General features: G+C 32.3%; 1 protein-coding gene across 5 annotated transcripts in view; it reads right to left on the reverse strand.

Annotated features, from left to right (window-relative positions):
* Positions 1 to 25,944, reverse strand: part of LOC119611026 — a 389,234-nt gene that overhangs the window by 96,450 nt on the left and 266,840 nt on the right. The gene's annotated exons all lie outside the window — the stretch shown is intronic.

Below are 25,944 nucleotides of genomic sequence, written 5' to 3' on the forward strand. Positions count from 1 at the left end.
CACGTTTTCGCATAGCTCCCATACAAATTGCCACCCGAAAAACAAATTTAACCGTTATAACTGTTTTAAACATATAAGTATAACGATGAAATTCGACATAAATATGTTTCATATGAGCAAAAATCTCTGTACAAAATATTATGAGGATCGGTCCATATTTGATCCTACCACCCATATAAGGTCCCCTTCAGAAAATGACTAAGGATATTGTATGAGGATCGGTCTATAATTGACCCTTTCCCCCATATAAGGCCCTATTTAGAAAATTACTTTAACTCTTATTACTGGCTTAAAACTGGGAATACAGCAATTGGATTGTAAAAAAGTGAGTAACAACAAAAATCAAACATAAAAAATTTAAAGTGTACATATTATTTCTATTTATTAAAGTCAACTTATTTCTATTTAAAAATAGCAACAAAATTGACAAAAAGAAACCAGGATTTTTTTATATTAACAAATTAGCGATCCACTATGCGGCATTTACCATAAAAACCTGTCCAAAAAGGCAAAAATTAATTTAAAGAAATTTAAAAAACTGAGTATACAGTTCGATAGACAACAAAATTCTGCATATTACTTTAACCCTTAATAGCCTAGTGGTTCCGCCAGGAACCAACTAACAAAAATTAAGTTTTTGGTTATCTAAATATTTGTCAACTTCATGTTATGACTTTTAAAATGTTTTTAATTGCAAGCGACACTAACTTCTTTGATCGGTATTGGAATAAAGTTTCATTTGTCTTGTCCAGGTTCAAAAGTATGAGATTACCTCAAAAAAATTTGCTTTTGTGATATCGTTCACTTTTGACAAAAAGTTTTAGTTGTAAATCGATAAATTTTGTTAAAAGAAAAATAATATATTTTTTTATTTGAAATTCGAAACGTCGGGGCACAATCTCTGTTCATTGCCAACTAGCGATATTCACCTAGATCACATGAAACACCTACCAAAATTTATAATATATAAGACAAATCACAAAAGTTCGATGTCGAAAATATGGCATAAAATCAGAGATGGGGGTAGTGCACTAAATTATTAGTTAAATCAATATTTAACTAGCACTTAATATTATTTCAAAAAATATATTTTTCACTAATTTTCAGGAGCTTAGTGGTAGTGAAGCTTATATTTTTAGCACTAATATTTTTTAGTGATAATGTTATTTTTTTAACTATAACTCAATTGAGTGGTAGTGTTGAAAAAAGCACTACACTCAAATAGTTAAAAATTTGAACAGTCACTAACAAAAGGCTTCAATAATTTTCTTTGCACTATTTTTTTTATGAAAATGAAAGAATTTGTAAGACAATAAATGATTCAATTTTTTAAAATGTACATCTATTAAAATCGAAAATGTAGATTTTGTTAGCGATGGCACTATGATAGACCCTACATATGCAGTTACCCCAACAACATCTCATGCTTTAAAAAGAAATGGTTGAAACACCTAAATTCCAAAACTTTTGCCTTCTTCTGCTCAAGTATAACGATTTTTTCTTAGCGGAATGATGAACTCTTCCCGGAGAATTAAATTAATTGGTTAATCATCTGCGTTGCCAGTTGCCAAAATGATGTGGTTACTGGATGTTTTTTAGGCAATAACTTTGAACCTTTGTAAATAATGAACGTTTTACTCATTAATAATATTCGTCCAATGAGGTTTTGGTTGACTTAAACCATTTCTAGACTGTCCTATTAACTTAAACTTTCAAATGAGTGAAACATTTCTCTGTTGAAAAAAATAGTGCAGGAATATTTTTTGAACTAATAATTTAGTGTAGAAAAAATTATTTCACTAGGCTGTAAAAACAAATATTTTAACTATTTTTAAAATATTTTTAGTTAAAAATTTTAAATATCACTATCACTATTATTGAATGAGGCTTATATTTTTCAATTCATCACTAAACATAAATAAAAGTAGTGAATAATTTTGAACTACCATTAATAATTAGTGATAGTTAAAAATTAGTGCACTACCCCCATCTCTGCATAAAATTATGTTTTTCATCAGAAAAGAACCGCTTTATATATTGTATTTATATCCCAATATAATTATCTTCATTAACAATGAAATTGCTTGTTATTGTCTTAAAAGTAAGTTTTATAATATTTATAATTTGGTAGTCTGGGCGCCTGGTGGTTCCTCTAGGAACCAACCAGGTATTTTTCACATAACTCAGATAAATGCTACATATTAAAAAAGGTGTAGAACAAAAGTGTAAGTTTTATAACATTAATTTTTTTCCGCTCAACAGCGGGGCACTTCAATGCAGACTAACTCATATGTATGTATGTAGTATGTATGTATGTATGTATGTATGTATGTATGTATGTATATGTATGTATGTATGTATGTATGTATGTATGTATGTATGTATGTATGTATGTATGTATGGTATGTATGTATGTATGTATGTATGTATGTATGTATGTATGTATGTATGTATGTATGTATGTATGTATGTTTGTATGTATGTATGTATGTATGTATGTATGTATGTATGTATTTATGTATGTATGTATGTATAATAAATTATTTTGTCTTTCATTGTTCGTGAAATTTATTTCATTATAGTTTATTCTTATCTTACACAAAACAAAATACATACCTGATCAGCTGCCGACGCGTCAAAAGTTGAAAGTTGCTGAACTTTTTGCGGCAGACGCATTACAAACCACGGTGTGTAATTAGTTTAATGAAAATACACTATTTCAACTTTTCTTGACGGACAAGTCTAATGAAAAAATAAAATTAAATTCCATCCGTATAACAAAAAAATAGAATAAAATCTTATGATTTATATTTTTCGTGTTTACACTATTGGTATAAAACAATAACAAAGTAAGATGGAAACAGCTGTTTCACTTTTTTGTATGTGTTACATAAAAATACATCCCTGATCTAATGCGACTTGCTTGTTTTTTTAATCATTTCAAAAAATGAAGAGAGCCATACGACTGTTAAATTTTCCATCTGTATTTTCTCTCAATGTGTGATGGTTTCATTACATCCCAGCGGTAAAAATACACATTATGTACTCGCTTATCTAAGTGATATTTCGTGGCAGTCAGTGGTGATGCTTTCACTTATTCTTCCACTTAGATTTAACATAAAAGTGTCCTAGGCTGTCTCATCGATGTGCTCTCGCTTAGAATGTAAGCCACAGTTTCATTAAGACAAATTAAAATTTCACTTACATAATGTGTGGAGTTCTAAGCGAAGTTAATGAGACGCCTATAAACGCTTGCAAATAAGAATGTAATGTATGTAGATTACAATCCTATTTGCATTTGTAAGTTAAAGTACCATGTCTTCCGATTTTGTTATAGAAAAAATATATATTTTTTATATTTATTTTAAACTTATGAAAGTTTATTTAAAAGTGATCATCAAATAATAAACATGTATTATAGTTAATTCAATTAAAATATAATTAAACAATTTTAACGAAGATAAGTGAAATGAATCTTAATTTTCTTTTGAAACTTTCGGTCATCTTCCTTTAGAGATCCAATAAATAATCAAGAGGAAATTGTCAGTATTAAAACTAGAATATATGAAGTAAATTTACCCCAATTTTTAAGTCCGTTTCTGCCATTTAGATCACCACAATTATTTTAAATTTTTACAAAAAAATAACTTTTTTAACAAAACACAACGTCACTTACAAAAGATCAACTTTAAACTGAAACAAAAATATTATTCTTTTCATGTAGTACCTATACATACAAAAGAAAAATAAAACGGTACTTTAGTTCTGTTTTTTTAAAAGATATAAAAAAAACAACATGAAAAAGGCAGCTAACTCTCTGCTTAAATCGTAATCTATGTTATAATTAAAGTGCATGATATGTTGGATTACGCATGCATTGCACTCTAAGTACTTAGATTGCTCGCTTACTGATGTCATCGAATATTATCTAAGTACTTTGTTTCATTTACCGCTGGGATATTGCGTTTAGGCGATCCTGTTCGTTCTCTTCTACACAGAATTTTGACAGATCATATTACCTGTGTGCTCTTGTGCTCGTGTGAAGGGGGCTTAAAGTGTAGTAACAGTGATTGTGATCAGATCTTTGCAGCATATCATATGTTTATGTTCTCAATGAAAAAACAACATCAAAACAAATAATGTCAAAAGATTAAAAATCAAATAAATTAAATAATTAAACAAGCAAAATAATTTCTTTTTATTTAAAATTCTGTAGTTTTCTTTATTCCACATTTTAAAGTAATAACTAAACTGTTTTTAATAAGATTTTATTTTTTTGTTTTGGTAAACAGCTGTTTGTTTGTAATTTCTATGTTACCACTTTTTTATGCCAAAATTTATATGCTGAAATAAACAATTGACAACTCCAAACTTTCTTATGACATTCGAAAAACATATGAAAAATTGTCGTAAGAGTTGTATAGAGCTTTTGCATAGAAAATACCAACAACATTGTTATGACTATTGCAGCAGCTGCTGACATACTATGCATACAACGCTATAACATCGATTGTGAATTGAACAAATACATGTATGTATTTATGTATATTAGAGTGGGTCGGTCTCTATCAGCGTTGCCACTCACAATTTATTTTTCTTACCAAAGTTCCCACAAAAAACTACCAAAACGTTCCAAAAACTACCAAATTATTCCTTAGGGACAATTGCTTTTGTTTAGAGTTCCATTATTTTTAAAACTAATATGTAATATCATACACTGATTTCTTCAAAAAGAATCAATGGTTTACTTTTACGTAATTAGACAAAAATTCCAAATACTTTGGTATTATATAGTTATGAAATACATAATTGCTGTTTTCGACAAAATTTGTACCAAAATCATTACCGAGAAAATAGTAATAGTATTATATTCGGCTATGACGCATCATACATGTATGTATATCCACTATCAGCATCTATCGTATAAATTGAGGACTTTATGGATAAATCCTTTTATTATACTACGGTTAACTAATTTGCTATTTATCTATATAAATAAAAATCAATTGTCGTTCGTTGGTAATTGCATCAGTTGAGAACGGCTAGACCGATTTGGACAATTTTTTTACTGAAATGTTCGTCATAGTCCAACTTAGGTTTTTACGGAAAGAAAAATTGACAACGCCCACTTTTACGCACACTTTTTTCGATTTATCTAAAATCGGAAAACGGCTGCACCGATTTGGCTAAATTTTTTAAAACATGTTCGTAGTAATCAAATTTAAAGTTTTACTGAAAGAATAATTGACCACGCCCACTTTTTTTAAAGCATTATAGTTGCACTTTATTTTGGTGTATAATTTGTTGCATAATGAATTTTTACAAAAATTGGATAGATCAGTATATTTATTGGTACAGGTTCAAAAATGCGGCAATTTAAGGCTCCGATATGGTTGCAAATAACTTTTATAGTTTTCATGTTATAACAGTCGTTTATATATCTTTTTATTGCATTATAGTTGCCATTTGCTTTGGTATATAATTTATTCCATAACTAGCTGGCCCGACAGACGTTGTCCTGTCCAAATTAGAAAAAATGTTTATTTTCGATTTGTGATTTTAGATAAATTGAAAAAAGTGAGCGTAAAAGTGGGCGTGGTCAATTATTCTTTCAGTAAAACTTTAAATTTGATTACTACGAACATTTTTTAAAAAATTTAGCCAAATCGGTGCAGCCGTTTTCCGATTTTAGATAAATCGAAAAAAGTGGGCGTTGTAAATTTTTCTTTCAGTAAAAACTTAAATTAGATTACTACGACCATTTAAATAAAAAATTTAGCCAAATCGGTACAGCCGTTTTCCGATTTTAGATAAATCGAATAAAGTGTGCGTAAAAGTGGGCGTTGTCAATTTTTCTTTCCGTAAAAACCTAAGTTGGACTATGACGAACATTTCAGTAAAAAAATTGTCCAAATCGGTCTAGCCGTTCTCAACTGATGCAATTACCAACGAACGACAATTGATTTTTATTTATATAGATAAGAATAAGAAGAATAAATTATATACCAAAACAAATGGCAACTATAATGCAATAAAAAGATATATAAACGACTGCTATAACATGAAAACTATTAAGGATATTTGCAACCATATCGGAGCCTTAAATTACCGCATTTCTAAACCTGTACCAATAAATATACCGATCTATCCAATTTTTGTAAAAATTAATTATGCCACAAATTATACACTAAAACAAAGTTCAACTGTAATGCTTTGAAATGATGCATAAACGATTGTCCTTGCATGAAAACTGTCAAAGTTATTTGCAACCATATCGGAACCTCAAATCACAGCGTTTTTAAACATAGAACAACAATTCTACCGATCCATGAAATTTACAATTTTTTAGAAGAACACATTTTGCCACAAATGATATACCAAGTTAAAGTACAATCGTAATGCATTAAAATGATGCATAAATGATTGTCATAGCATGAAAACTGTCAAAGTTATTCGCAACCATATCGGAACCTCAAATTACCGCCTTTTTAAACCTGGGAAAATAATTTTACCGATCTATCCAATTGTCCATTTTCTAAAAATACATTATGCAATAAATTATGTACCAAAACAAATAGCAATTTTAATGCTTTAAAAAGGTGCATAAATGGTGCATAAATGTCTTAGCACGAAAACTGCCAAAGTTAATTGCAACCATATCGGAACCTCAGATTACAGCGTTTATTAAACATAGAACAATAATTCTACCGATCTATCAAATTGACCAATTTGTAAAAACACACATTATGCAACAAATTATATACCATATTAAAGTGCAATCATAATGCTTTAAAATGATGCATAAATTACTGTCATAGCATGAAAACTGTCAATGTTATTTGCAACCATATCGGAACCTCAAACTACCGCGTTTTTAAAGCTGTGAAAATAATTCTATCGATCTATCCAATTGGCCATTTTCTAAAAATATATCTTCTATCTATCTATATAAATAAAAATCAATTGTCGTTCGTTGGTAATTGCATCAGTTGAGAACGGCTAGACCGATTTGGACAATTTTTTTACTGAAATGTTCGTCATAGTCCAACTTAGGTTTTTACGGAAAGAAAAATTGACAACGCCCACTTTTACGCACACTTTATTCGATTTACCTAAAATCGGAAAACGGCTGCACCGATTTGGCTAAATTTTTTATTTAAATGGTCGTAGTAATCTAATTTAAGTTTTTACTGAAAGAAAAATTTACCACGCCCACTTTTTTCGATTTATCTAAAATCGGAAAACGGCTGCACCGATTTGGCTAAATTTTTTAAAACATGTTCGTAGTAATCAAATTTAAAGTTTTACTGAAAGAATAATTGACCACGCCCACTTTTACGCTCACTTTTTTCAATTTATCTAAAATCACAAATCGAAAATAAACATTTTTTCTAATTTGGACAGGACAACGTCTGTCGGGCCAGCTAGTTATGGAATAAATTATATACCAAAGCAAATGGCAACTATAATGCAATAAAAAGATATATAAACGACTGTTATAACATGAAAACTATAAAAGTTATTTGCAACCATATCGGAGCCTTAAATTGCCGCATTTTTGAACCTGTACCAATAAATATACTGATCTATCCAATTTTTGTAAAAATTCATTATGCAACAAATTATACACCAAAATAAAGTGCAACTATAATGCTTTAAAAAAAGTGGGCGTGGTCAATTATTCTTTCAGTAAAACTTTAAATTTGATTACTACGAACATGTTTTAAAAAATTTAGCCAAATCGGTGCAGCCGTTTTCCGATTTTAGATAAATCGAAAAAAGTGTGCGTAAAAGTGGGCGTTGTCAATTTTTCTTTCCGTAAAAACCTAAGTTGGACTATGACGAACATTTCAGTAAAAAAATTGTCCAAATCGGTCTAGCCGTTCTCAACTGATGCAATTACCAACGAACGACAATTGATTTTTATTTATATAGATAAGAATAAGAAGAATTAATTATATACCAAAACAAATGGCAACTATAATGCAATAAAAAGATATATAAACGACTGCTATAACATGAAAACTATAAAGGATATTTGCAACCATATCGGAGCCTTAAATTACCGCATTTCTAAACCTGTACCAATAAATATACCGATCTATCCAATTTTTGTAAAAATTAATTATGCCACAAACTATACACTAAAACAAAGTTCAACTGTAATGCTTTGAAATGATGCATAAACGATTGTCCTTGCATGAAAACTGTCAAAGTTATTTGCAACCATATCGGAACCTCAAATCACAGCGTTTTTAAACATAGAACAACAATTCTACCGATCCATGAAATTTACAATTTTTTAGAAGAACACATTTTGCCACAAATGATATACCAAGTTAAAGTACAATCGTAATGCATTAAAATGATGCATAAATGATTGTCATAGCATGAAAACTGTCAAAGTTATTCGCAACCATATCGGAACCTCAAATTACCGCCTTTTTAAACCTGGGAAAATAATTTTACCGATCTATCCAATTGTCCATTTTCTAAAAATACATTATGCAATAAATTATGTACCAAAACAAATAGCAATTTTAATGCTTTAAAAAGGTGCATAAATGGTGCATAAATGTCTTAGCACGAAAACTGCCAAAGTTAATTGCAACCATATCGGAACCTCAGATTACAGCGTTTATTAAACATAGAACAATAATTCTACCGATCTATCAAATTGACCAATTTGTAAAAACACACATTATGCAACAAATTATATACCATATTAAAGTGCAATCATAATGCTTTAAAATGATGCATAAATTACTGTCATAGCATGAAAACTGTCAATGTTATTTGCAACCATATCGGAACCTCAAACTACCGCGTTTTTAAAGCTGTGAAAATAATTCTATCGATCTATCCAATTGGCCATTTTCTAAAAATATATCTTCTATCTATCTATATAAATAAAAATCAATTGTCGTTCGTTGGTAATTGCATCAGTTGAGAACGGCTAGACCGATTTGGACAATTTTTTTACTGAAATGTTCGTCATAGTCCAACTTAGGTTTTTACGGAAAGAAAAATTGACAACGCCCACTTTTACGCACACTTTATTCGATTTATCTAAAATCGGAAAACGGCTGCACCGATTTGGCTAAATTTAGTTGGTTTTAGTTTAGTTAGTTTTTACTGAAAGAAAAATTTACCACGCCCACTTTTTTCGATTTATCTAAAATCGGAAAACGGCTGCACCGATTTGGCTAAATTTTTTAAAACATGTTCGTAGTAATCAAATTTAAAGTTTTACTGAAAGAATAATTGACCACGCCCACTTTTACGCTCACTTTTTTCAATTTATCTAAAATCACAAATCGAACATAAACATTTTTTCTAATTTGGACAGGACAACGTCTGTCGGGCCAGCTAGTTGATAATAAAATTACTTTCCGTAAAAGGGGCTATATGGCTGTAATAGGATCAATTGTGGACCAATCGACATAGATTTCGGTTCTTAAAAAACTGTTTCAACAGACAGACGGGCGGACATGGCTATATCGTCTTAGAACCTAATAAGAACCTAGACAAAATATATACTTACAAACGGAACCACAAAATCAATATACCCCTAATATTTTTATACCCATCAAAAAAGATTGGGGTATATTAATTTATTCCGTTTGTAAGGTAGTAGACCCACCAAATTATATATTCATTCATGAATCTGGCTTCTTAGAAAAAAATTAATTAGTGTGGCCTCCAGTAGGTTAGTGGTTTATGTTATAGTCAAACCTGACGTCGTGCGTTCGATTCCCACCTGAGGCATTGGTTAGGAAGTTCACAACAGGACCGATGCAGGCCTAGAAGTATTTTTTCGGATTTTATATAACATCCTCATTTCAAACTAACGAACTTACTAACATTCATGAATCAGAAATGTTGAAATACATAGAAACTTAATATTTTCTTAGAACAAACAATATAAACTTAACAAGGATAAACTTAAGATTGACGTATTTATTAAAATTCTTATTACTTTGCCATAACAAGGTCAGAAATGTTTATAAATTCATATGCATGAGATCCTACCAAATTTGGACCAAAATTTAAACCTACCAACCAAACTACCAATTTTGGTCCAATTGGACCAAAGTGGCAACGCTGGTCTCTATGAACAAAAAAAGTTGTATCAGTCACCCCCTAGGATTAAAGATATGTTAATAACATTTCCTAAAATATAAAAATTATTTTTTGCCACGCCTATAAATACCGCCCTTATTATTTTTTATATATTACGTCGTCCCCAGTAAAAACTTAACTCCCAAAGTAAGTAGATTTCGAAGGAAAGATTACTTCCTTTTCTACTACAAAGTGTACTTATTTTTGTTCGTGATGTTCCAAAAGAAATCCTTTATTTTTTGGCTGCTAATAAGTTGTTTTGTAAGTTGATTTATTTATAGAACAATTTATAAAAAATTAAAAAATAAAAAGGCGACACAGACAGGGGTTGAACTCGGAACCTTCCGACTGCCAGTTCGCCACATTCTCTCTACACCACCGCTTAGCTGTGTTATTGTACGTCAAATAATGGTTTTCACATACAAATACTATTTTCTTTTCTGTTTGTCTAAAAATAGACATTTGTAATGCGTAATAAAAAAGAGAAACAAATTGAGAAAAAGTAACTGTTTTATTTTTTTGTTTGTATGTTTTGATTTTTTTAGATTTTACCTACAAAGTAAGTCATTAAAAAAGTAGTTCATAGTCGCCTAGTGAGCGAAGTTTTTCCTGGATCATTTTAAGTCCGATCGTAACATATGATATATGAAATATTGGCATTTGAAATGCTCACTTTTATGCAAAAACAGATATTTTATAAATATTTAAAAATGTTCAAATATTCACTATCAACCGTTCTCACATACCCTAAGAAAAAAATTAGCAATCTGGGGAATTTCAGATAGCTAAATTAAAATTGGCACATAGCTTTCCCTTAGCATAATTAGTAAGGAATTAAAAGTCACTGAAAATATCTTGTGCACTGAGCGAAATATTGGAGGTCAAAGGTTACAAAAATTGGTTTTTGCCGAATAACTTGATTAATGTGCGTCGAATGCAGTGTAATGTTATTATAATTTCTATAGAGAACTGAATTTCCTACATTTTGTTTGAAGAATATTTTTGAGTATCATTTTTCGCTTATAGCCCACAACTACAGTTGCACAACTTTTGTGGACTATAAGCGAATTAGGACTATATCCGAATTTCTTGTTAAGCCACTTTATGGACTATAACTATATCCTGATATAATACACATTTTGGACTATATAAAAGTTTATATATATATTGTGGGTTTTTTTGAAGTCTATAGACGTCTAAACGGCTGAACCGATTTTATTGAAATTTTCACAGTCTCTTCACTTTCACTATTGGCTACTTTTTATTTTAAAATCTCATGTGGGCAAAGTGCCACGCCCACATACATAATAAGTATTTAAAATCACATATCTCAGAAACTGCAACAGCTAGAGTTCTCAAATTTTGTATGGACAACTTTGACATCCACATGAACATATGGGGGCAAAATGGGCGGACTAGCTATAGTGGGCGTGGCCCCTCCCATATAAAGAAAACCTTAAATTAGTATATCTGAGAAAATATAACAGCTAGAGTCATCCAATTTTTCGGAGCCACTTTAGTATCAACATGAATACTTAGGAAAAAATAGGGGCCGTGGCACCTCCCATATGAATTAAATACAAAAAATCGTTTATTTGGGAAACTATTGGAGCTGGAATCTTTAAATTTTGCATGAAGCACTTTAACATCTATGTGAACATTTTGGAGGAAAAATTGGCGGACTAGCAATAGGGGCTGTGGTACCTCCCATATGAATTAAAAAAAAATTCGTTTATCTGGGAAACTATTAAATCTAGAATCCTCAAATTTTGGGTAATAAATTGGCGGACTAGCAATAGGGGGAGTAGCACTTCCCATATGAATTAAATACAAAAATTCGTTTATCTAGAAACTATTAGAGGTAGAATCTTAAAATTAACATAAAAGTGAACATTTGGAAGAATAATGTGTGGACATTCATTTGGGGTTCTTGGAACCATATGAATGAAATACAAAAATTTATATCTGAGAAACTATTAGAGCTAAAATCCTTAAATTTTGCGCTAACAAATCTGACATGTGAATATTTGAATTAGAATCCTAAAATTTTGCACAAAGAATTTTCACATTCATGTGAACATGGGAGGTACCACACCCCTATTGTGGACTATCAAAAGGGGCTATGGTACCTCCCATATAGATTAAAATAAGTCGTATAACTGGGAAACTAATAGAACTATAATCTTCAAAAATCACAAAGTGCGGTTTTTATTTATACTGTTTTTAGGGTAGCAAAGCACACTGGGTATAGCTAGTTTAATATATAATCAAATATTGATTTAAATAAAATCAATAGTTTAAACAAAAATCTTTACATATTATTATTTATTGTAATTCAAATGCTTTAAAAACTTATTGAAATAAAAAACAAACAAAAAAAAAACTAATTTTAAGGCCCGTATTCAGAAAGAGGAATGTAAAACAATATTTAAAATTTTATATGAAAAAAAAAACTGAGTAGTTTCAATACATAATTTTAAAAATCGTTTTCTTTTCTCCCTTCTGAATTCAGGCATAAGTCGCTTACACTACAGCGAAATCTAGTACTTATGAAATTTCGAGCAAATCTAGTTAATTTTAACTAGATTTCCCATACAAAACAGAATCTACTTCATTAGTAGATTTTGGCAAAATATACTCAAAATCTAGTAAAAATAACAATGCAACTCTGTTTTTTCCTAAATAATACTAAAAAATACGCTGCACAAGAAAAAAGAAAAAAAATTTTGTGAGAACTATCTGTCATTTATGTTTTTTGACGTAAGTTATTGGAAATACGTGAGTAAAAGTGTTTCTGTATGAAAATTTTGTGAGAAGTTTCTCACATGAACTGTCAAAAAGACTCACATTTTAAAACGGTGCGGAAAGTAAAATTTTAAGTAAAAAAAAAATTAATTTAAACATGAATTCTATGAAATAATGAAAAAGTAATGTTGTATTTATAATTAATTAAGATTAAAATAAATATTGTTCACTAATTTTTAGAAAATAGGAGGAATTTCGGATATACAGAAGCAAATGCTAAAAAAGTACGTGGGCGTAAACTTAGAATTTGCCAAGGGCGAATTTAGTTGGATAATTTTTCGAACATATTTCATTTAATTTCAATATTTTTTGTTTATTTATTCTTTGTTCGGCAATTTTTGTTTTCTTCTTTTAATTTTTATGTTTTTGACAGCTGTTTTATTGGAAATTTCCAATAAAAACGTAATTCGTGTAGCCTCTTCTCACTTTAAGTTACAGAAACACTTTTTACTCACAAATCGAGAAACGATGGAATTTCACACTTCTCGATGTAAGAACTTCTCACTGAAAGTTACAGAAACGGGGTACTGGTATTCTGTTCAAAGTTGCGAAAAATTATGGTTTTTCATCCGAAAAATTTGATGTGCAACAAATGTAGTCTATCTCGCGATTTTGGAAAGTTTGTCGCTTTTATTGCTATAAAGTATGCATTATCACTTTAAATACGTTTTTTGAAAGCTGAAAATAAAATAAATCTTAATAATATAAACTATTCAGTGTCTTTTTATTTAAAATGAATGAAAATATATTATTGACCGCTTGTGCAGTAAATTTATTGTTTTGCTTATCATTTTTTAATGATTTTGTAATTTTTTCAGCTGTTTGTTTTAATTTCATGCGAAAGAAGTGTTGCTTATGTTAAGGCCCAAATAGACTACACAAACGGCTTGACAAACATACCAATATTTTACGTTTGTACAAGCCTGTTGTGTAGTGTATGAGGGTGTTTCGTGTTTGTACAAATGCTTGCTGTTTGTTTGTACAAAAATTAAAAAATTTTGATTTTTACACAAACATATTGAGTTTTTGTCAAACCATTTGTATGGTTTATAATCATTAATAACAAATTTTTCAAAAAATTTACATTTCTAAGAAAAATTGAGATCTGTATCTTTGAAAGTCCACAAAAACGTGAAAAAATCGGTGTTTGTACGAGCAATGTTTGTGTAGTGTGTGTGCGAATGAAAAAAGTATGTTTGATAAGCCGCTTGTGTAGTCTATTTGGGCCTTTATTTCGTAAGTTGGAAAACAAGGTTGCCAGATAAATTTCACAATGTTTTTCACAATAAGAACAGAGTACTGCTTTTGCGAAATTATTTCGCAAATATTTCATACCAAATGTTTTATATGTAATTTGACAGCATTTCGCACGAAATTTTGAACAGAGTGTTTGGATCATAGTTGCCAGATGATATGGGTGTAAAATCGTCAAATTTCGAGAAAAAAATCGTCAATTGATTTTTTTTGATTTAGATTTGATTTGATGGCATTTTTACTGATTTTTTATTAATTATTTTAACTATCGAGGCATTTTTATCAATTTTGATAATTTTAGTTGTTATTATCTGTCCATCACAATGCACTGCGTGAGTACCGGTCATACCCTGAGTGCTGGTCAAATAAAAAGTAATTCTCAAAAACTTCTGGTTTCGCTTTTACGTCAAATATTTGATCAATGGACATTCCACCTCTATTCTTAAGCATTATAATATAATATGTTTCGATTTTCTATTAAATAATAGATAAAATAATGATAAAATTTATAAAAAATTGTACAAATGGATGCCTGTGTGTTTCATTGACTTGTGTATATTGCTTTTGTTTCTTGGTGCATTCAGTTTCGTATGTTTGGATGTCTGTTGGTTTCATTGCGTTGTGTATTTTGTTTTTGTTCTTTTTGAGTATTTCGTTTTGTATGTTTCAATGCCTTGTGTATTTTGTTTTTTTTTTTGTGTGGTTATTTCGTTTAGCGTTGTTGTTGTTCATTTTGTTTTACTATTGCAATAATAATGATATAGTCGGGAAAATGAAATAAATTTAAATTTTATGAAATTGATATTTATTAAATACACTATGGTGAAGGGTATATAAGATTCGGCAAAGCCGAATATAGCAATCTTACTTGTTTCAGTTACAAACCATTTCAGATCCTACTTCCTATCAAAAAAGAAGAAAGTTAATTATATCCTAGAGCACTATAGTGGTTTAGCTATGTCCGTCCGTCCGACCGTACCTCCATGTAAACCTTGCAATCAAACTACAAGTGGCAATTTTCCAGATAATTTGATGAAAATAGGCTGATATGTTTCACTTTACCCAAGGACGAAGTTGTTTGGAAATGGATGAAATCGGACAATTGTTCCCCTCATACAACCGTACGCCCCGAATAGGGCTTTGGAACTCTTAATTATGGCTTCAAGGTCGTTAATACCCTATTAAACACTACCATTATGATGGAATTCTGCATATCTAACTCCTATATGAACATACATAAATCCCTCCACCAAATTTTGATAGGATCGATCCATAATTGATCCTAGCTCCCACATGTAGTCTCTTTCAGAAAATCAGTTTTTCATCAATAAATTGCTTAAATAGTATATGGAAATTGAGACTAAATAGAATTGTATATGCTACTAGCTATACCCAGTGAGCTTTGCTACCCTAAACACAGTATAAATAAAAACCGCACTTTGCGACTTTTGAAGATTATAGTTCTATTAGTTTCCCAGTTATACGAATTTTTATTTTAATCTATATGGGAGGTACCATAGCTCCTTTTGATAGTCCACAATAAGATTATGGTACCTCCCATGTTCACATGAATGTGAAAATTCTTTGTGCAAAATTTTAGGATTCTAGATTTAAATATTCACATGTCAGATTTGTTAGCGCGAAATTTAAGGATTTTAGCTCTAATAGTTTCTCAGATATACATTTTTGTATTTAATTCATATGAGAGGTTCCAAGAACCCCAAATGAATGTCCACACATTTTACTTCCAAATGTTCACTTTTATGTTAATTTTAAGATTCTACCTCTAATAGTTTCTAAATAAACGAATTTTTGTATTTAATTCATATGGGAAGTGCTACTCCCCCTATTGCTAGTCCGCCAATTTATTACTCAAAATTTGAGGATTCTGGATTTAATAGTTTCCCAGATAAACGATTTTTTTTTTAATTCATATGGGAGGTACCACGGCCCCTATTGCTAGTCCGCCAATTTTTCCTCCAAAATGTTCACATAGATGTTAAAGTGCTTCGTGTAAAATTTAAAGATTCCAGCTCCAATAGTTTCCCAAATAAACGATTTTTGGTATTTAATTCATATGCGAGCTATTTCTAGTCTGTTAATTTTTTGTCCTAAGTATTCATGTTGATACTAAAGTGGCTCGGAAAAATTTGAGGACTCTGGCTGTTATATTTTCTCAGATATACTAATTTAAGGTTTTCTTTATATGGGAGGGGCCACGCCCACTATAACTAGTCCGCCCATATAGTCCCCATATGTTCATGTGGAGGTTAAAGTTGTCCATACAAAATTTGAGGACTCTAGCTGTTGCAGTTTTTGAGATATGTGATTTTAAATACTTATTATGTATGTGGGCGTGGCACTTTGCCCACATGAAATTTTAAAATAAAAAGTAGCCTATAGTTCACATATATATTAAAGTGCTTCGTGCAAAATTTAAAGATTCCAGCTCCAATAGTTTCCCAAATAAAAGATTTTTTGTATTTAATTAATATGGGAGGTGCCACGCCCCCTATTGCTAGTACGCAAATTTTTTGTCCTAAGTATTCATGTTGATACTAAAGTGGCTCCGAAAAATTGGATGACTCTAGCTGTTATATTTTCTCAGATATACTAATTTAAGGTTTTCTTTATATGGGAGGGGCCACGCCCACTATAGCTAGTCCGCCAAATGTCAAAGTTGTCCATACAAAATGTGAGAACTCTAGCTGTTGCAGTTTCTGAGATATGTGATTTTAAATACTTATTATGTATGTGGGTGTGGCACTTTGCCCACTTGAAATTTTAAAATAAAAAGTAGCCTATAGTTCCTTCCAGACATACAGGAAGACATACTGAGAAAATTTCAGCCGTTTAGACGTCTAGGGTTAAAGATATGTTATTAACATATTTTTAACCCTAGTTAGATAACACTATTTTTCTGTACTGAAAAGATAACGATACGCCTGAAAGACGTATGCTAGTTTATAACCTTTAAAGGATAACGCCGACAATAATATTGATAATTTTTTTTGTTGAATTTACTTTGTGGTCCATTTTTTACAAAATAAACGTATCTTTAAACAGAAAATAATAATAAAAAACAAAATTAAGCATAAAAATCTATTAGCCTTATAAAAATATCACCGAACTGAAGGTCCTAAAAACTAAAATAAATATTTTGTACTTTGTTTTGATAATAATATCTGTATTAATGTATATAAATTCGATTGGTATTATATGCAGGATTTACAAACTAAATTTGTGTAGTCGGCAAATACAGGTATACCACGTTTGACACATACCATTTTGGGCATACGTCAAATTCTTGATGGACAGAAACCACAGTATTTTCTCTTTTTTAACTTATAGAGTGAGACTGCCTATTAGAGCACGAATTCCTATTAAATTTGTGCCTTTAAAAGTTGTAGTTATCATATCATTTGACCGATTTATGGAAATTTCGGCATAGGTCCAATTTCCGAAATTATTTCGGTAGTAAAAGAATATCGAAGCATGAAATTGGGTCATACACTGAATTACATTTCCAGGTTTGTCCTCTTGCCATTAGAAATTTAAGAAATTCGATCAGTACTTTGACCCTATGATGTAGTCCAACAGTGCTTACTTGTACTTCTTATAGTGAGTCGCCATATTGTAATAACCCGACAATCGGAGGAAGTTGTAAAATGATCGGGCTCTTAAGGACATTCCTAAATCGGTGGTATATTCCCATCAGACTCAAGAATGCTCAAGCTCATCTTTTACATAACTTTGAACATCATTATCCATTACTTCATCTCCCGATTAGCTCACATTTTTGAGTGGATCCGAGTCGTGTAACGCTGTTTTCAAAAGAGAAGAAATTTATGCTTCGTGCAAAACGCGCTTACAATCCATTTTTGAAGCTAATTCAAACGAAAAATACCTTCAAATTCAATCAGAACAAAATTGGTTTTAATACAAAAGTTACACTAAAGATAACGAATTCGTTGTATGGGAATTATTTTTTTAGCAAATTTCTTTATTTAATAGACAAAAAACCATTCAAATTAATATATGAAATTATTACTTCAAATTTTATTTCAAACAACTAATAACAACGCACACGTTTTTCCATTTTGAACATTTGGACGGATCGAAAAATTTTCTGAGGATTTTTGTTTTCTATTAACTTTATTTTCCTACTATTTCCTTAACATACTTTTATTTGTTATATTCAAATTCAATCAAAAAGATAGAATTCAACTCTTTTTAGGAAAAACTGAACTTGAGAATCGATAACTGAATCTCATGCTGATAACTTCAAAACCCTGGAATAATTGTGCCATGTTGGGATACCTTCATACTCCTCGAAATAATTTATTTTGCTGTAAAATTGTATTAATTCACTGTATCCGGTTTAAACTTTATTCAAGCTAAAGTTATCATTAAATTCACATCTAACGGATTTTGGCTTTTTAGATTATAGTGTATGTCATTTTGTTCGAGAGGTCAGATATGCGGAAAAACTAAAATTAGGAATATGAACGACTTCTTTCATTTTTACATTATATTCTTTTGACTTTAACAATATAAATATAAAGTTATATCGAGTATACAATTTCTTAAATGTTCGCTATATAAGGTAGTTAATGTTAAAAATGTTTCTGATCGTTATTTCGGATTTTCGTTAAAGTGAGATTCGTTATACCGGTATTTACCTGTACTACAATTTCACTTCCGAATAACATCGAAAAAAAGAGCATACAAATTACTTGTCCTCCTCCCCTCCTATGACAAGCCTGTGTTAAAATCATCACTTCTTCAGGTTTTTTTCAGTACTTCCATTCTTTGGAAGTTCTTTTTTTGCTGGGTATAGTTTTTTGTTCTTACATTTTTATCAATTAAAATATGTTATTTTTTGGCTTTAATAATAAATGTGTTTATACCCCCTATTAATGTTAATATTATTTATGTCAAATTAGTTGTATTCTATAATACTACAATTTCACTTCCAAAAAAATATAATAATTATAATAATAATTTCTTCTTGAGAATGACTTCAGAAGTAGTGAATTTTGAATCAAATAAAAAGGACATCCCTCTTATGACAAGCCTGTATTAAAATCATCACTTCTGCAGGTCTTTTTCAGTACTTACATAGAGTAAATTCCACTTTTTTCGTTTCTTTGGAAGTTTTTTTTCTGAGTTCTTTCAATTAATTTTCAGAAAAATTTATAAATTAACTCTTTCACGTATACGGGGTTGTCCCAAGATTTTTTAAATTTTTCTCGATGTAGAGCGTAATTTTGAGTTCACAGCTAAAGTAAATTGTTATTTCAAAAGAGAATTAGGTTCTCTACATGCTAAAAAGGACAATCTCCTGCGATATTCTTCGAAAACACTTTTTCAATTTTTCACCAAAAATTATCAATGCTTTTGTGAATATGTATTGATGTATATGAATTATAGATTCTATGATATTTAAGGTGGAAACCTTTATTTAATTGTTGTAATTAATTTTATTTAACTTGAATTTAATTTTTATTGCATAATTGAATTTTTTGTGAACACCTTTTTGTAAGGTTGTTGCTGGATTATTTTTTTACTATTATTATTAATACTTTAATGTCAATGAATTGCGAGTTTTGCGCAACAAGTTGATAATATTAGGGTTGGACACGACAGGGTTAAAGATGGTATTAGGCTACAAGCTAAGTACTAATTCTCTTAAGGTAGGTAGTTGAATTCAAGATGTTGAGGACAACGCAATTCAGAAATTCGTTTATTGTAAACAGCTGTTAAGGGGTGCTGGTAAATGTTTCTCAAAAGTCAGTCCGGTATAAGAAATTGGAAGTTGTCAAAAATACTTGAATTGATGAATTTGACGAAATATTAACGGCTTCAGCAGTCCACAGAGTTTTGAGAAATCGTCGTAAGTATCAAAATTAGAGTAATTATGAGTACTTATACGATTTGATGGAGATAGGTAAGCCCAAAAATTTGTTGGATTATTTTGAGGGTAGAGGGTATATCGGATTCACGTTTGAAAAATAGTATCTTATATCAGGCGAGCACTAATGAACAAATCAAAGAACAATTAAAAATATATGAAAAGGTTCGTAACAGGAATAACAGGAAAAACTGTTCCCCGGATGCTGTAGAAGTTTATGTTAAAAAGGAAAAACGTGGTAGCAATAGAAATTGCTTCAAATGCGGAAGGTCCTATCACCTGGCTAAGGATTGAACAGAAAGGCAAATTAAGAGCTTCAAATGTAACGGTAAAGTCACCTTAACGAAGGGTAGTCATCTTGTTGCGATATGAAGGCTTAAGTGCAATGAATCTCATGGGCCATGCTGATAGAGACAAGAACCGCATGTAGACCAAGCTGGCTGCTTGTTAACCAAAACCGCCCACCAAGCCTTCGGGTGTGGGTAAAGGTCCCAGCGGTGAGGTACCTCTGTCTGTCGTGGCGAGTAACTCTGCAGGCGCAAGAGCAGCCCATGCTGATTCAGCACAATCCCTGCGAGAAAAAGCGTCTCTCGAGTGGGCGATCAGCCCCCTGGCTAGGGTAAAGGGCTCCGATCCTTCAGCTGAGGCAGAAGTGGTTAAACCTGCAGTCGAAGCGCCTTAACGGCAATGATCCGAGGAGGAGACCCTTTCTTCTATGCCGAATGACCAGCCCACTAAACGTCAAAAACAGGCGCAAACTATTGTCATCAAAAGGCCTTTCAGTGAGGTAGCTAGAAACCCACTGGTAAGGGCTATTGTTGACCGAAGCAACAGTGACCCAGGAAAAGTGGGAAGTGTAGCCAGGTGCAAGGCTGGACGTGATCCCGGTAAGCGAAATTCCTCGTAGACCGAGAGCAATTGTCACCATCCCAACTGAGCCACATGAGCTCATCTTGGTCCAAGAACCGTGGACCCACCATGTCAAAATTCTTAGACTATCTCTCAGAGGTTACAAACTTCTGTATTCAAATTCAAATAATAAAAATATTAGAGCCTGTATTCTGGCTAAAAGCCACTTAGATATCTTCATCTTATCTAATTACAGCAATGAGGATACGATAGCGGCTGTACTGGAGACCGGAATCTCCACCATCTGGATTCTTAGCTGCTATATGGGGCATGACCTCGGCGATCAACCACCAAATGGCCTGGTCAAAAACTTTATTCGCGAAGCGAATAGGCGTCTTGACTTTATATTGGAATGTAATATGTCAGTTGTTAACAGAGGTTCAGAACCTACTTTTATTGCGACAAACATAAAAAATGTTCTGGATATTATGGCTATTAGTACTAACTACATACATCTGATTAAAGAGTGGAATGTTTCCAATGACTGCTCCTTCTCTGATCACCGCTACCTGAACTTCGACATAGTGGTCGAGGTCAAAGTTACAAAACCCTTTCTTGGGAGAGGCACAGAAAGAGCAGAAGTGATTTTGATTTAGCTGCAAATTGGATTGATAGTTCTCTGAGCGTTGCCACGAAGAGAGCCTGCAAACCATCCAAAGGTTTAAATAAGGATAAACCTCCATGGTGGATTCCTGACATAGCGAGCAAAATAATATGCCGCCGATCCTTTAAAATCAGGAAACTGGTCCCTTTATAAGGCAAACGTTAATAAATTAAAAAATTTGGTTCGGAATGCGAAACGGAATTCGTGGAGGACTTTCTGTAGTAATATTGAAAGCTCTTCCGAAACCAGTCGCCTCCTTAAAATTTTATTCAAATCCCTTTCTGTACCTAGCTATATACATAAAATGGATGGGTGCTGGACTTCTTGTAGTTAGGAGACACTAGAGCTTCTCCCTAATACTCACTTTCCTGGTAGTATCTCTATAGGTGATTCGACTAACTCCTATCTAAATTCAATACGTACGGAAACACGAGTCTCTATTGATGATGACATTATACGTTGGACAAGCTTTTGACCATTACAAAGCGCCCGGCCCTGATGGTATTATCCCTTCAGATTTTCAACACAATATAAATCTTATCGTTCCTTGGCTGCGGAACCTATACATAGCCTGTATCTCTTGGTCATACATTTCTATTCAATGGACCAAGTGTAATGCGATTTTCATTCCCTTCCCTTCCCTTCACACACTAAGGTTAAAGATTACAGACCAATAAGTCTGGCGTCATTTATGCTGAAAACATTGGAAAGGGTAATCGATGTCTACATAAGGTCCTCGATTGACAAATCCTTCTCTCTGCCTCTCAACATGCATATACAAACGTTGGACATATACATTGGTCGCTTTTCTTGATATAGAAGGTGCTTTTAATAACGTCAAACCTGCTTCTATCTGCCAATCTCTATCTCAAGCAGGGCTTGGCAGGTCAGTCATGGGTTTTGTTGAGAATCTTCTCTCAAATAGGATCATTGAATCCTCCCTAGGAGGATATGCCGATGACGTAGCGGTAGCGGTGTCAGGCGACCATCTTGAAACTATATCTCAAAGGCTAGAACAATCACTAAAGATCATTAGCTCGTGAAGTGTTGAATGTGGTCTTAGTGTAAATCCTAGTAAAACGGAACTTGTGCTATTCTCCGGTAAATACAAGATTCCTTTATTTCTTCTTCTTTGACTAAACGGCGAGGTATTAAAGCTCTCGGACAGCGCTAAATACTTGTGCGTTATCCTGGATAAGAAGTTATCTAGGAGCACAAGGGCACCAGGGCTTCTAAAGCCATTACGGCACTATATGTTTGTAGGAAGGCCATAGGCGGTCACTATGCTCAACTGGCTCTCGGTCGACATTCTAGCCAGTCAATTGGCTATGACAACTGCGTCCAGATTGAGTTTAGCTGGCAAGTGGAAACACTGTTCTATAGGACATGCTAAGATCATAGATCTTATTCCGAATAATCAGTACATTGTTGATTATTGTATTCCGAAACCGTTTCTAATGAGAAAATTCCGATATTATCTCTTCGGAGTCTCAAGAATCTCTCCTTCCGCCAAATAATTGTTCCCGGAAGTACACAGACGGATCCAAGATGACGAAAGGAGTTGGTGGTGTCATCTTCATTGAGGAATTTGGTATGAAAATCTCTTTCCGACTCAATGATGTATGCAGTATCCTTCACGCTGAAATATCAGCGATAAAGACGGCGTCAAAGCCTAGCAGACTGGAAATAGATCAGTTTTGCGGTGTTCCGCTACTTGCAATAAAGAGGCAGATCACTGAAATCTGCCTCTCTATCGCTCGTTACCGTTAGGTTAGGTTATCTCAGGTAGCCGATTTCGCGTGAACACTTGCTCAACATCTAGAGCACTGTGGCCAAAAATTGATTCACACAGGTCTATTATGGCGATCTATTCGAATTGTTAAATATTCAATTGGAACATACAAATTGATTCACACAGGTCCAAATATCTTCTTGGTCTCTAAAGACCACAACTAGGTAGGCTGATGTCGATTGATACTGGCCACTGCAAATTTGGTAATCATGCTAGACGCATTGGTCTTCCGTTCAACGACTTCTGTAGGAATTGTAAAAATGAGGATGAAGAAGAGACTATTACTCATCTTCTCTGCGATTGTCCTGCTTTGGCCGAGACCCGAATTCGGACACTTGAATCGGTCTTTTATGGCGATCTATCCGAATTGTCAAATATTCAATTGGAACGTCTTCTGACGTTCATAAATTTGTCAAAATGGGTGTGAACTTTATTGTTACACACACTAAATATCCATAGCAGTTTAGGCCTGGTTTTTCACTTCAGCAGTTTCCTCTCATCTCCTCTTTCTCTTTGCTACTCTCTCTGTTTTTCTACTCTTCCCTATCTCTCTTTTCTTCTAAAAGGTTTCTTACAAAGGGATCAACTTGGACCCAAGTAAAGTCGACATCGGCTACCTGAAATAACCTAACGGCAATGTCAACAAACATGGAGTCAAATTTGAACAGCACAGTATGTCAATAGGGTTACTTTCGATAAGGAACCCTTAGAGCAAAGTCCTATCGACACCGGATGTAAGATGTTTATAATAAGAAACGATATCTACAAAAAGTTACGAATATAATACCGGAACAACGACGAGTGAGATGAGCTGAAGCGGGTGTATTATATATTCAAGGCTATTACAATGTTGCAGTTAATATTGATAACATTCCGCTGAAAATACAATTTTATGTTGTACGCACTGAGGATATTATATATCCAGCCGTTTTGGGCGCCAACCTACAGCATTTTGTGGATATCTTAGTCTCTGAGGATGGTGCAAAGTTGGTTCCAAAAGCAGTTATTAATAATGTAAGTGAAACTAATGATATTGAAGCCGAGGTTAAATTACCAATTGATGCGCAAGAGAGAATGAATCATTTGTTGCGGAACAAGGATCTAAGGTAAATAATGTTGCTCCGGTGTGCTGATATCAATCGACAAAAAGGACCGACCGGAAATCACTAACAGTGAATGCAAAACTAGACGCAAAAAGTTTTCTTACATTGGAATAACTATCGCTGAAGCGGTTGTAGAGAATAATGATGGGATACACAAGATTGGAAACCGCAGTACTAAAGGGAAATTCGAAACCGAACATTCTGTCGCTATAAATCGTAAACAATGTAATGCTGGTGTAAATTTAGAAAGGCAATGTGTCGGTTCGGAAAAGGTGAAAGGTAAGATAAAGCAAAACAAAGTTGTAAAGTTTGGCGAAGTCAAAGGTACACTGGGAAAATTTACGTTGGATAAGAATATAAAAGGATGGTATTCGAGCCAAATACCCCTGATTACAGACCCCATTATGGGTTATATAATACTTAAATGTAACAAATCGACCATTGTGTTGACTAACATAGGAGGAAAAGAGATGACTGTATATTATTATAGGTCGAAAGAAGATTCTAGAAGGAGTGCTTTTATTAGGCAAAATTCGTCTATATAATTTTATGGTTAGTTGTCCAGCAGCAATCAAAGTGTAAAATTGAATATTGTAAAGTCGCAAGAGTGAAGTTGCTAAAGTTGTGAAGTTTAATTTAAGTTGTAAAGTCTTTTAGGCCAATTATTATAACTTGTCAAAAACTAAAGTTAGGATATTATCTTACAGATAATGTGTTTTTCGTTATTAAAAGTCAACTTTAAGCTAAAAGTGTCCGATATGCTAACGGGAAGATCACCTTACCTTTATCTTTTGACGTAAGCTTTAGAAATTTTTGTAAAAGTATGAAGAATATATTCAATGTCATTTTTCATATGAAAAATATTATAGACGGCTAAAAGTATGCTAAGGTTTTTATATAATGAAAAATTATGTTGAAATAATGAAAATATTTAAAGTTTACTTTATTTCTCACTTTAAATAAAGTTACCTTTTACTATTACGAACATTAAAGGCAAGTTGTGATTATGGCCCTTGGTCGAATAATTAAAGTTGTGGATTTATTTATTTTACGAAGTAAAAAACTGATTAATATTGTAATATAGCGATTAATTAATAAACCCATACACTTAAGCACCTAATTTTATAATAAAACAAGTAAGAAATTATAGTCGGGCGAGGCCGACCATATAATACCCCACACCTGTTACAAAAATGAAATGTGATTTAGTTTTCATAATAAAGCATTTAAGTTGAATTGTACCTTGTCTCAGATATACTTAAGTCATTTATTGTTGAATAAAATTGTGGACATTTAAGTCAAATTTTGAAGAGGGCTTTGGTTTTGCAGGTTGTTGTCGAGATACGAGTATATTAAACATAATTGTGAACTTAAGAGCCCTATTCGGAGGTTCAGTTGTATGGGGGCCAGGTGAAATAATGGACCGATGTTGACTATTTTT

This window comes from Lucilia sericata, unplaced genomic scaffold (genome assembly GCF_015586225.1).
Source record: "Lucilia sericata isolate MDLA Ls3-8-SP2 unplaced genomic scaffold, ASM1558622v1 Contig000030F_arrow, whole genome shotgun sequence".
NCBI lineage: Eukaryota > Metazoa > Arthropoda > Insecta > Diptera > Calliphoridae > Lucilia > Lucilia sericata.